General features: G+C 35.0%; 1 pseudogene; it reads right to left on the reverse strand.

Annotated features, from left to right (window-relative positions):
• Window positions 1-750: 750 nt before the first annotated feature.
• LOC120122623 lies at window positions 751-9,435 on the reverse strand (annotated as a pseudogene).
• Window positions 9,436-12,100: the final 2,665 nt, after the last annotated feature.

Below are 12,100 nucleotides of genomic sequence, written 5' to 3' on the forward strand. Positions count from 1 at the left end.
CAAGTGTTGAAATCAGAAAAAATTAAGGTAATGAGTACCCATTATTTAGTAATCTCTTAATCCTTTCAATAGATATGTTTTCAATATTTCGTGCGACAAGGTAGAGGGATCTTCATTTATAATACAACATTTACTATCAGTTTGAATGTATATAATATTATGAGTGATGTTATTTTGTAAATTTAAAAAGTAAATATCATCAGATAAAATCACATTTCAATAAATTCATACTTATAAAATAAAATAAATTTATTATTTGAAAATTTAAAATAATACCCAATAGCACAAATCTTAAAATATAAATTAAATTTCTAGACAAACTGAGAATATAAAAATATCTTTTCTAAAATTAAAACAAAGCTAGTACTAATTTGTAGGTCCTAATAACTTTCATATATGATTGCATTTGCATCTTATTTCCCGAAAAGATGTATTACTCAACTCTCACTAATTCTTTCTTGACCCCTATAAGATATTTGAGACAAATTATAGAACCAGAATTAATCAATCATGTGTTAAAATTAACATCAATTATATTTTACTAAAATGAATAATATTAATTTACCTTTCTTCTCAAGTAAACTATTTTCTTCGGCATTTCATAGATTTAGAAGTCAATTCAATTCTTATTTCGTCCAAGATTCTGCATCAATTCGTTCCGTACACAACAATTGTCGAGGAAAATATTACAAATAATTCACAAAAAGAGTAAATTGATTGCTAACAAAATAACTAGAGCAAATAGTTTTTGAAGTCGAAATAAAAAAAAATGTTGAGAGCTAACAGGTTTCTTGTTTTTTTTTTAAGGTAGCAAAAACAATGGTCGGTGAAACCTTCACTGATGAGATGAACCAGATTCAGCAGATGGCCCTGGCGCTGCTGGGGCAGAACCTCCTGACGATGTAGATGCTGGTGGTGTGCTAGCTGAAGGGGTACTCACAGGTGGTTAAGGCCTTGGTGGCCCAGAATGTTGATACTGTTGAGGTGGGCCACAAGGCGGAGGCATTGCTGAATGATATGGTGGATAACGATGATGAGGTTATTGCCCAGGTGGTGGTGGGGGCATAGCTTGAGGAGGAGGTGGGATGTGAAAATACTGCATAGGTGGGGGTTGGTCATGCATGCCAGGCCCAGATGGCTGGAATTGGTTCTGCTGCTGAGATATTACTGCCCGGGAACATTCCACTATGAGCCACTGCTGCTTGCTGCCTGGCTCCATCAGAGGTTTCTGAATCGGGTCTTGGTGCCTGCGGCTTAACCCACATTAGCTTTAGCCTAAGATCCTTTATAACTAGCTCTCTTCTGCAGCCTTCTCAGCTCCTTCTCTGGTTGTGTACGTAACAAAGGCACATGCCTTGTCAAGGACCATCTTTATTGATTCAATTTCTCCATGGGCATAGAAGTTATCTCTTAAATCTTGCTCAGTAATCCTTTTATCCAGCCCATCCACGTAAAGTGTTTTAATGCTCTCATCCTCAGGAGCTTCCAAAGAAGGCATTTCACCAGCCTTGTTAAGTAGCTTTAGTGCCACAGAATCATTCACCCTGATATTTTTTAGGGCCAACAATAGAGACAATCATTCACAATATTAGAAATTGTCATGCAAGAAAAGCATCATCTGCTGTGTAAGCATATTAAGTTTGTCGATGAATTGCAGCATTACCATTAATATCTAGAGAGGAACATTAAAATTATAAGGAACTAGAAAGTAAAAAACATAAAGACAGAATAGTTCATGCCTTCATGACCTGTGACATTGCGTTCCATGGCCAAACACATTTGACAATTAACACAACAAATTCACACAAAAGGACAAAAAGACGGGAAATGGACATGCTGCTAAAAAGACTAATAAGATTATGTTCATGACATCCATCCCACCACTGTGAACAAATAAGAAGGATATTCTTTAAGGGGTAATGCCTAAACTATCTTTCATACAATGCTCATTCAATGAAAAATAGTTCCATTAACTTTATTTATCATTAGAAATAAATAAATAAATAAATAAAAGAGCTTACCTGTAGTAGCGGTCTTTTATATTTTGCTGGGACAACTCCCCAGCTTCCGGCATCTCATGCCTATAGGGGCACTCAGCGTCAGGGACATCTCATTTCCATGAGATTACCCTGGCAGTAATCCAATGGCGGGCCGTATAGATGCGACCGCGAGCCAAGGAAAAGCTTGAAGAATGAAGATGGAGGGCCTGTCAAGGTAATGGCCTCAGTTCAGACATTCCAATGTGTACTGGTGTCATAGCTGGTAAATTTCTTTAGCTCTTTAGGAGGAAGTGATTTGGTGTTGGGTCTCCATCATCCCCTCACCTTGAGCTAGCATGTGGAGCTACCATGGTGTAAGCGACCTTCTCCTAGGTTCATGTGGAGCCTAGGTGTGCGGGCATTGGAACCAAGCGGATTGTACGATCTCTCTAGGATGACACCTAGAGACGGTTTAGGGCCAATGGGCCCCATATCATGCTTTTGGTTGAGAAGTGGGGTTGCAACCTAGCATCCGCTAAGTCCCGCGGGATCTCCCTTCCCAAAGTAATTGTGGCTTTAGGATTATGTTATGGCTTGGGGACTAATATGTGGCTTGTCTATTTGGACAAGTTACTGATGGATAGACTAATGAACTGAAGGATCATTCTTAGTCAATGTGGCTGGGCTTTATGACGAGTTGATATGATGCTCGGATCGATGTTGGGAAAGGCTAACTTGTCCGGGAGTTGTCCCATTCAAGTGCCGCTCGTCGTAACAATAGGGTCGAGACGTTATGTCCGTGACACTCAACACCTCTAGTACATTCACCCCGCACATAAAAGCTGCAAATATGTGCTCGGTTTCTTTTGTGGTATGGTGTTGTTCTCTGAAGCTTCAGAATAGTGTCATTTGGCCGTTACCTTCCAGTATGAGGATTTATAATCTAAACCAACTCTTGCCTGCATTCCACAATTTTGCTTAACTAGGCATAAGAGAAAAACACAAAAAGGAAATAGGACATCACAGTCATCTAAAACAAATAAATTAAGCATGATTATTGTAGAAATCAGACTATAGAAAGAAAACAGACTGTATAATAGAAAACAGACTGTAGGAAACAGTCAAGTCTGTTATTTTATTCTTGCATACTTTCAATAGAAACATATTACATATTTATATACAAATTATGCCTCTAAACTAGGAAACTCTAAGTTAGGAAACTCTAAGTTAGGAAAGATACTAATCCTAGGAGATGTAATCCCTTGAAATAAGGGATTTAAAAAATAGAAAATAATTACAGAATCTCTTGACAGCTCATTTTTATAATTCCTACACACACCCTCAAACTGGTGTATATATGTTGTATATACCCAGTTTGAATGACAGCTCATCAAAAGTCACTCGTGGAAGGGCTTTGGTGAAGATATCTGCAAGCTGTTTCTTCGTCGAAATGTACTGTAGTTGTGCAACTCCATTGTTGACCTTCTCGTAAATAAAATGTCTGTCTATCTCAATGTGTTTCGTTCTATCATGCTGCACTGGGTTTTTTGCTATACTCATAGTTGATTGACTGTCACTAAAAATCTCAAAATTCTTCTTGTCATCTAAGTCCAGTTCTGTGAGCAGTCTTTTAATCCACATTCCTTCACATATTCTGAGAGACATTGCTCTAAACTCTGACTCAGCACTACTTCGAGAGACAACGGCTTGTTTCTTACTTCTCAAAGTCACCAAATTACCCCAAACGTAGGCACAGTAGCCAGTAACTGACCTTCTATCAGTTAATTCACCTCCCCAGCTTACATCCGTATAAACCTTCACTGTTCTGTCTTGATTTTTTCTAAATATTAGTCCAGCTCCTGGGGTAAACTTCAAGAACCTTAGAATTCTATTAACAGCTTCCAATCTCGAGGATCACTCATATATTGGCTGACAATGCTCACTGAGTATGCAATATCAAGTCTGGTCAGTGAAAGGTAGATCAACTTCCCAACTAACCTTTGGTAGGTTTCCTTGTTTACTGGATTTCCAGTCCGGTCCTTGCAAAATTTCAAGCCTGGCTCCATTGGAGTTTCAACTGGTTTGCAGTCGATCATCCCTGTTTCTGCAAGAAGATCCAAAACATACTTACGATGGTTTATGACCAACCCTTCTTCGGACCTTGCAACTTCAATACCTAGGAAATACCTCATACTCCCTAAATCCTTGGTTTCAAACTCTTTTGCAAGATTCATCTTTAGCTTTTCTATTTTTTCTATATCACTGCCAGTTATAATCATATCATCTACATAGACAATTAGGAGGGTTATCTTACCACTCGGTGTAATTTTTCTGAATAATGTGTGATCCGCTTGGCTTTGTTTGAAATCATTTTGTTTCATAGCCTTAGCAAATCGATCAAACCAAGCCCTGGGAGACTGTTTTAAGCCATATAAGGATTTATTGAGCTTGCACACAGTTTTCTTAGTAACCTTTCCTTCTAATCCGGGGAGGACCTCCATGTATACTTCTTCTTCAAGGTTCCCATTCAGAAAAGCATTCTTTATGTCCAGCTGATGCAATTTCTAGTTCATGTTAACAGCTACTGATAACAATATTCTGATGGTATTCAATTTTGCAACCGGTGCAAAAGTCTCCTGGTAGTCGATGCCATAGGACTGAGAAAAAACTTTAGCAACCAGTCTTGCCTTGTATCTTTCCACACTCCTATCCGAATGATATTTGACTATGAATATCCACCTACATCCAAATGCTCTCTTCCCTTCTGGCAAATCTGTCAAACTCCATGTCTTATTCTTTTGCAACGCTTTTATCTCCTCTTCCACAGCCTTTTTCTACTCAGGAGATTGAAATGCTTCTGTCACATTTCTTGGGATTTTCACACTGTTAATGCCGACAGTGAAGGCCCTAAAATTAGGTTGTAATTTCCCATATGCAACATACTTATTTATGGGATGAGCAGTGCATTTTCTTACCCTTCCTAATAGCAATAGGAAAGTCATCAAGATCAACAGTAGTAGCCTCTTGGTAACCATCATTATGTTCTGTTTCAGATGCAACAGGATCCGAATCTGGTTCTTGGAGAATGCTAGGCTGACTGATTTCTTCAGCAACATCTTCCCTTCTTCTTGAGTAAACACTGAGTTGTTTCGGATGGGGAGTTATAGTTTCAGGGTCATTGTTAGGTGCATTTTTTATAGTAATGGAAGGGGTTTTGCACGGACTAGAGTTATGAGGTAAGAAGAAAGGTAATTCATCAGAGTTATTTAGGTTATTCCCATCACCCTCACTAGGAACTGGAACTGTGCTAGCCGGCTTTGGAGAGACAGTAATAGGTAAATAAATGATAGGCTGTAAAGAAATATTGGTTTGAACAAACTGAAATTCCTTGTAACTCTCCCCTTGAATTTATGTTCTCGAAAAATAAGGTTGGTTTTCAAAAAAATGTAACATCAAAAAAGACGTTTTTTTTTGTGAAAGGTGAGTAACACTTGTAACCCTTCTGACTCGAAGAATAGCCCAAGAACACACACTTTATGGACCTAGGATCTAATTTCCCTCTGTTGTGGATATGAACAAAGGTTGTACACCCAAACACCTGAGGAGAAAGACTTGAGTTTAAATGTTTAAAATGGGGGAAAAAGTTGAAACAGAACCTTAGTAGGAATTTTGAAATCTAAAGTCTTACTTGGCATTCTATTGATGAGGTACGTGGCTGTAAGAAGAGCTTCCCCCCAAAGATACTTAGGAGCATTAGCAGCAAACAGAAGAGACCTAGTAACCTCTAGAAGATGTCTATTTTTTCTTTCTGCTACCCCGTTTTGTTGAGGCGTGTTGACACAAGACGTAAGGTGAACAATGCCTTTTTCCTTAAAGAAATACCCAAGAGTTTTATTCAAATACTCACTCTCATTGTCACTCCTTAGAATTTTTATTTTTGTGTCAAATTGGGTTTCAACTTTTTGATAAAAACTTTTAAAAAGAGACTCAACCTCAGACTTTTCTCTCATTAAGAATGCCTATGTTGTCCTAGAGTAATCATCTATAAAAGACACAAACCACTTATACCCATAAATACTTTTGACGGTAGAAGAGCCCCAAATGTCACTATGGATGATGGAAAAAGGTGTTGTTGGTTCGAATTTGGTTGCAATATATGGTTTTCTGGTGTGTTTGGCTATTTGACAAATTTTACAGGTAAACAATGATGGATCTTTATTTATAAATAAGTTCGGTAACATTTTGGAAAGAGAGAAAAAATTAGGATAACCTAATCTAGAGTGCCATAACATAATTTTATCAGTATTGAGATCAGAAGATAAAATTGGTTTCCTAAGAGCACTGGATAAGGCATGATTATGAGATGTTTTACCTCCAAAGGTGTACAATCCTTTGCCCAGCCTAGCACTGCCAATCACCCTCTTCGAGTCCTGTGCCTGAAAAATGCAACCACCAGTACCAAACACAACATTACAAGCAGAATCTTTAATTAATTTGCTGACTGACAGCAGATTGCATGCAAGTCTGGGAACATAGAGAACATTATGAAGTATTAGATTTTTGTTTAATGTAACAGAACCACTCCCTTTGACTGTAGTGAGAGAGCCATCTGCTATTTTGATAGAAGCTGGTAAGCTGCTTTCATTATATTCCTCCAAGAGATCAATATTTCCTATCATATGATCTAATGCACCTGAGTCTATTATCCATTGTACCGAGAAAGCATATGGATTATTTCCATCAATAAGTCACATTGGTAGGCTTGGCTATCATATTGCTCAAAATTTGCTGCAGCTCCTCTATCTGTTTCTTGCTAAAACTGTTTGAGAAATCATCTTGAGAGGGAATATGGGCCTCCTTTTGAAACCTGGACTATGTGGGCTGCCAGTCGGCTAGTTTTCCGTGCAGCTTCCAACATTGGTCTATCATATGGCTTGGTTTCTTACAATGTTCACACCAGAGGCGATTTTGCCTCTGGTGCACTTAAAATCTGAAATCTGATAAAACATATTGAGATGGGCTAGTCTGGGAAGTGATTTCGGATGCTGAGGGATCCCGATTAGCCATGAAAAAAAATAGAGTTGAACAGGAATTGATTTAAAGAGAAGCGGAAATCGGATTGATCGCTCTAACCTGATACCATGTAGAAATCAGAGTATAGAAAGAAAACAGATTGTATAGTAGAAAACAGACTGTAGGAAACAGTCAAGTCTGTTATTTTATTCTTGCATACTTTCAATAGAAACATATTACATATTTATATACAAATTATGCCTCTAAACTAGGAAACTCTAATTTAGGAAAGATACTAATCCTAGGAGATGTAATCCCTTGAAATAAGGGATTTGAAAAACAGAAAATAATTACAGAATCTCTTGACAGCTCATTTCTATAATTCTTACAATTATAACCATCAACTTCATCTCATTTTCACATCCATAGAACTTTAAGCATCCATGAATAAAGAGAAAAGAGGAGACGTCGCAAATTTACCAACTATGGAACAGTGTTTATAAAAACAATTCCAGTGTCCATTACTGTATCTTACAATTTCTTTCAAAATTATATGCCTACAGACAACAACTACAAATCAACAAAATCTGAAGGAAAAGGTTTAATATAAGATTTTAAACACCATAACAAATTTATTCTCAATAGAGCGATAATAATTAGTGACAACTGAAAAACCAACAAACCCAAATGCAAAGCAGTGAATATGCAAAACTAAACACTCAGCATGAAATAAATGCTTGGTAGTAAGAGGAAAACAAGGAGAGATGGTGTATCTATAGATCAACTGAAGAAAATGTAAGATGCACTAATGTGTTTTGCATGTACATGAGATAGCAAAAGGGTTTAGCTTTCACAGTGTGCAAATCTCTACTAATGCATGATAGAAATGCAAAGTATCTTTACAGTAAATTTCCAAAGGCAATTTGAAATGCTTCAGCTACTGCAATGACAACCAAAACAATAGTATTCTTGTGAATGCAGAAAATCCCCGCTGGGAGACTCACCCACCAAACCCAGGTGTGCGACACAGGTTGGACTGGATTAGTCAGGGCAAAGCCCTGGAAAACCAGGAGGGCAACCAAAAAAAAACAATAGCATTCTATAAAGTAAACAGTTTACCAGGAACTTGCTTGAAATTTTTTTATATAAGATGACATTTTTAAGAGGTTCACTCTCTTCATAACAAGATGCTAAAAGATAGCTGTAAAGCATGAAAATACATACCGTACGGTCATGCTCCCCAGCAAAATACTCTCTGTTCACATCACTCTTTGGAATGGCATCATTGGAGTTTATACTAAGAGCAGTATCCCGAGCTTGAACTGGCAATCTGTATTCAAGATCTAAAAGGCAAACTTGACAAACATTTTTCAACTTACTGCAAGTCTGACGAACCTCAGTTTTCTTATACCTTGCATCACAATCAGGCCTCCACCTAAAGACTGTAAATGGTCGCGTACAAATCTTGCACTCCTTATCATAATCTGCTTTAGTCTGTAACCAGTGTGTAAAGAAACCCATAAGAGAGAAACACAGAAATTTATATTATTAAAGAAACAAAAAGAACTTAAATTCAAACTCCACAATGAATCTATAGGTTCAGAACCATAGTCTAACCGACTTAATATATCACAATACTTTATTGCTGCTTATGCAGATGCTGATTTGAGTTATCTCAATTCTCAACCAATGTAAAAGGTCACGGAATTTTCAAATGTGTCCAATTAGTATTACTATTACAACCTAAATGCCGGTGTAAATCATCTTGTTGTTTAATACACAGAAAATTCATTTGGGAGAATCTTATTTCATTTTTAACCATGGTCATAGAAGTCATAGAACTGGAAGCAAAAAAGGGGGTAGAAACAAACAAAATAACAAGTCTACTAGTTCTCATTAGTTTAAAATTGCAAGAGTCAAGAGAAGAGTACAGTCAAACAACCTGCCCACTTCAATCCAAATTTGATAACCCCTTGAAAAAAATGATTTGCTATTCTACATTTTCACTTCAACAAAAGAGAGTCAACCACACTAGAGAAAATTTTCGTATTTACAACTCTGCGCAGAACACATACACTAGCATGATTGTTAACATTATATAGATATATGACTAAAAGCAAAACCAAAAACAAAAGGTTGAACCCATACAAAGATCATGTTCAGTTAATGAAAACTTGGTTTACAGTTCCCACAAAAAAATGCGATTCCAATTCCCTAAACAGGGGCTGGCGAGAGAGAGGGAGAGTATTAAAGAGACTATAGTTAATACCATTCGGACATATGGATTGTCACCAAGGCATGACTCACAAGTGATAGGGAAGTCAGAGCATTCCTACTCATCCGCCTCATGATCTCTTAACAATCGGTTTGCCATTTTATACTTTGCAGAACCTCGTGAGGCTATTCAGAGCCTTTAATTTGTATCCTATGTCCTTAATTCCAACTGCAAGTTAATTTAAGAGAAACAAGAATGTTGTATCAAAATCTTATTAAAAATATTCTAGGATGAATTTACAGACATAACGGGAATCCTAAAACAATTAGAGAAAACACACACACAGATATATATATATATATATATATATATATATATATATATATATATATATATATATATATATATATATAATATAATATTATTTATCATAAGAAAATAACATATGAAGCTTTAGAAGATCTTTCTAACTTAATATACTACTATTTATCATAGGAAGTATACTACTTTTATCATAAGAAAATTTAAAATTTTCTTTCAATTGTTACGAAGTACAAACCCTATAAACTCAGATGAAAGACAAACTAACATATGTAAACTATTAGGGAGAAAAAAGTTCCAAAATTGTAATTTCATTTTTTCCCGTCTTTCCTATTCAACCGATTCGACTACAAGCTACAATAAAAAAATCACAAAAGAAACACACAAAGGTTTAAAATAAGAACATCAGAGGTTATAAAAGAGAATCTAAAAGCACCTAAACCGCAATCAATAAGGTGCGCCGGCGATTTACACTCAACCGGGGAAACAATAGGTAGGTAGAAGCGAAAGAGACCTCGCAGGGCAACCGCAAGAGAGGGATGGGAATGAGATTGCCTTTGCGCTCTTTAATTTTCTTTCTTCCTTCTTTTTTAAATTTTTTTATTAGTATTATTTTTAGGGTAAACTACAAAATTGGTTACTTTTATTTAATTTTATTCACTTTTGGCTAATTACTTTTAAAAGGTTATGTTTTAAGCACATATATTATCGATTTATAATGTTTTGATCATTAGAATGTTAAATATCATTAGTTTAATGATATAGAATATTAGTAGGAGTTGCTTTTTAATTCTTAAAGTTTAAATAAAATATCATTTTGATTATTGAGGATAGCATTTCCTCTAATCACTAAAATCACTCAATAAGTTCGATATAATGATTATTTTATTTGCAAGGAAGATTGTTGTATTTTATATTTTATTGTTGATGGATGAGTCATGTTTTGTTGTCATGGTCATTATAGTATGATAACCAACAATGATGTATACTGTTAATTGTTGAAGATTTTGATCATATTTAAAACTTAAATTAGTATTTTATATATATTGAAAGATTAAATTTATATTTTATTTAAAATTTAAGAGTGAAATTAATATTATATTTAAATTTTATAGATAAATTAATTTTTTATTAATATGACACATTATTAAATTAATCATTTTTATGTCTTAGTAAAACAGTGGCTAAAATATTATAAATCAATAATGTAAATAATTATAATATTTTTTTAAAAAAATCATCACAAAAAATGAAAAAAATATCAACCTTTTTGATAGTTAATCTTTTTATTAATCTTATTTGGATATTAATTTGTTACTAAAGAGTTTAGCATACGACGATATCAGTTTTGGTGTCAGTCATTGATCACCTATATTCATTATCTTTTTATTTTCTTATATCACATATTTTTTTAATTTTCAATAACTTTATATTTATCTTTTTAATTTTTAAAAAATAATACCTTTATAATACGATTTTATGCCTTTTTACACGTTTTTGGTCTTCTTTATTAATTGTTTTGTTTGTTTGCTTTTTATTTTCTTAGGATTTGATTGATGACGCCTCGACTGACCAAGATGACATTTACTTATTATCCTAATGATCTTCCCTGCTTTTACCCTTGGATTAGATCAGGATATGTGTTGAACCATGTTTTATAATATTTTAATATAACAAATTAAGGCAAAATGTGTTTTGGACTTCAATTGAATTTATTCAAAGTTTTTAAAAATAATTCAAAGTCCATTAAAAGCGAATTTGAGCACAAAACTAATTTTCACGTAGGAAGTATCGATATTGTTCTTACAGTATCGATACAATATGAACAGTACTGATAATGTTCATGTGGTAATAATACCCTAGGTAAAAGAAATATCGATGCTCTCAAGGTAGTATCGATACTACCAGTTTGCTCAAAAGTTCATAATGCAAAAATGGTATAGATATCCGAAGGGGTACTGATACTACTTTACGTAGTAGCGTCGATACCGTCAGGCCCAACGACTAGTTTTATTTAAATATTACAAAGGTAGTACTGATACTCCCTATAGGGGTATCGATACCCTCTGTATTGGGCATTTCTATTTTTGCAGAGAAAACATCCTCAAAGGCTCCAAATCATCTCCAATGGCTAGAAACGGCCACAAACACATTCCAACATATAAATACAAGTTCAAGACATTTGAAGAAGGATTAGAACACATGTCCAAACAATCAAACACAAGAGAAGAGCTTTTCACTCTTTATTTCTATTTTCTTGTAAATATTTGTGTTTTTGTGAGTTTTATTTTGTAAACGCCCTACTTTTTTAGAGGTTTTCTTTGTTTACATCTTTTTTCTTGTAAAGGGGTTTTGGTTCTAGCCAAGCCTTTGAAAAGTTTTGGAGCTTTGTAAAGGTTATCTCTTTGTCCTTGAAAAAGAAAGAACAAATTAATGGATTTGTTGTGAGGAGCTTAACTAGTGGATGTAGACTTAATTGAGAAGTTAAACCACTATAAAACGTTGTGCAAAATTGTCTATATTTTCTTTCTCCTTACTCCCTAAACATTTTTTTTGCAAATTCACCCCTTTT

The sequence above is a fragment of the Hibiscus syriacus genome, unplaced genomic scaffold, assembly GCF_006381635.1.
Source record: "Hibiscus syriacus cultivar Baekdansim isolate YM2019G1 unplaced genomic scaffold, ASM638163v2 tig00110387_pilon, whole genome shotgun sequence".
Lineage (NCBI taxonomy): Eukaryota > Viridiplantae > Streptophyta > Magnoliopsida > Malvales > Malvaceae > Hibiscus > Hibiscus syriacus.